The sequence below is a fragment of the Psammomys obesus genome, unplaced genomic scaffold (assembly GCF_907164565.1).
Source record: "Psammomys obesus unplaced genomic scaffold, mPsaObe1.curated_primary_1811, whole genome shotgun sequence".
Taxonomy (NCBI): Eukaryota; Metazoa; Chordata; class Mammalia; order Rodentia; family Muridae; genus Psammomys; species Psammomys obesus.
Window position 1 is genome coordinate 5,128,156 of NW_026596057.1, and position 1,748 is coordinate 5,129,903.

General features: G+C 46.3%; 1 long non-coding RNA gene across 1 annotated transcript in view; it reads left to right on the forward strand.

The window, feature by feature from the left end:
* The window catches only part of LOC129689469 (uncharacterized), a 2,083-nt gene extending 1,291 nt beyond the window's left edge, over positions 1-792 (forward strand). Inside the window, exon 3 of the long non-coding RNA XR_008722104.1 lies at positions 335-792. This is a non-coding gene — a long non-coding RNA (uncharacterized LOC129689469). The remainder of the gene's footprint in view (positions 1-334) is intronic.
* Positions 793-1,748: the final 956 nt, after the last annotated feature.

The following is a 1,748-nucleotide window of genomic DNA, read 5'->3' on the forward strand; positions in this document are numbered from 1 at the left end:
CGGGAAGCCCGCCCCCCCGCGGACCCCGCACCCAACCCTCCCCGGGCCGCCAGTGCTTTCCCGTTTCTTCCCACGACGAGCCTCGAGCAGCCTCAGCCCGCTGCTCTTTGTCTCGCCCGCGCCGTCTCCGCTCTCACACTTTCCCCCCTGGAAACCTTTTGTGGTCTCTCCTCGGGCCTCCTCTCTTCCCCATTCCAGCCTCTGGGACATCCGTTTCCATGTCTTTCTCCATCCCTCAAGTACTTTTCGGGTTCTTCCTCCTCGTTCTCCTCTCCCTGCCTTCTCAAGTTGGACTCCGGGCATCCTTTTCCTTACTCACCTTTCCTTCTTCCAGCCAGCCGCTGAGGGCATCTGTCTAGAGCGAGCCTCGGTCCTGGACCCTGGCAATATCACAGTAAATAACCCCGAAGCCTGACTTTAAGGAAAGAAAGCAGGTTGGAACGGAAAGTGGACGTACGCAGACCTGTACCATGCCTCTGCTCCCGCTCCCAACAAAGGGGGAGAAAAAGCAGCGAGAATAAAACCAGGGCCTGCTTGCTCAGAGGACACAGAAAGCCCCTACTCAGTCTTTCCTTCTTCCTCAGTTCACGGATTTCGTACTCCTCTCCAGCCCCCTGTGTTTCTTCTATGCAGCGATCTGAGGAGATGAAAAACTGAACCGAACAGTACAACTGCCAAAAATAAAAATAAAATAACAACAATAATAAAGGAAGAGCAAATGTGTCAGCATAATAATCAGATACGAAGTAATAAAGTCGTTTGTTAAATTCCAGCTAAAATAAATAAAATACCAATACTGTGCTTAAGGTAGTAGTCAAATCCCTCTGAAATCTATCTGCTTGGATAAGTGCATTAATTATTCCCTTGTCTGTGGACTGACACTGTGGGAGCTGCCTCCTTATTATTACTAGGCGCCATTTAGAATAATAATTTACTATCTACCACCTGCTAAATGCACAGACTACTAAAGGGAGCAAACGGGATAACGAGGGGAAAAAAGTAAACAGACGACTGGCTTGCTATTCTGTGTGATTCGATGCTTTTTATTTGGTCAAAAACTAGAAGCTGAGTTCTTTTCAAAGTCTAGGTCATTGGCCGATTAGATGCTTGAAGCAGCTTAAATCAAGCTGTTCTCAAGAGTATGTTAGACATTTATTCCAACATTTCTGATTATTAAATTTACATGGGATCAAACGCCAACTAAGCTCTGATCCTGGGGGAGTTAGCTAACCTTTTTGAGCTCAGCTTATTCATATACAACATGGAGGTGTGGGTAACTGCTTATCTGTGGAGATTAAAAAAGTGAAGGACGGAAAAGATTGCTCAGTGGCCCACAGCTGTTTCAGAAGATCCAGATTTGAGTTCCAGGACCCACAGCAAGTTTCTTGAAACCACTTATAATTTCAGCTTCCTGGGCACCAACAACTTTGGCCTCTGTGGGCATCCATATTCCTGTGCACACACCCAGCTCCCAATACACACACACAGTTTAAACCGATTTTAAAATGTAAAGGGTAAAGGAAGTGCCCCAAGTCTATCACCCAGGGCCATACAATCTAGAGACTAAGCTTTTCTGAAAGTTAGCAATCAGGAAAGATCCAGAGCTCTGTGTTACAGAGTGCCACCATGGAGGGAATGAGAACTCAGAGAAATTGTTTACAGCTTTTTTTTCCTTTTTCTTTTTTTGGCTCCCATGCAAAGGCTACCCTCACACTGGAGAGATGGCTCAGAGGTTAAGAGCACTAGTT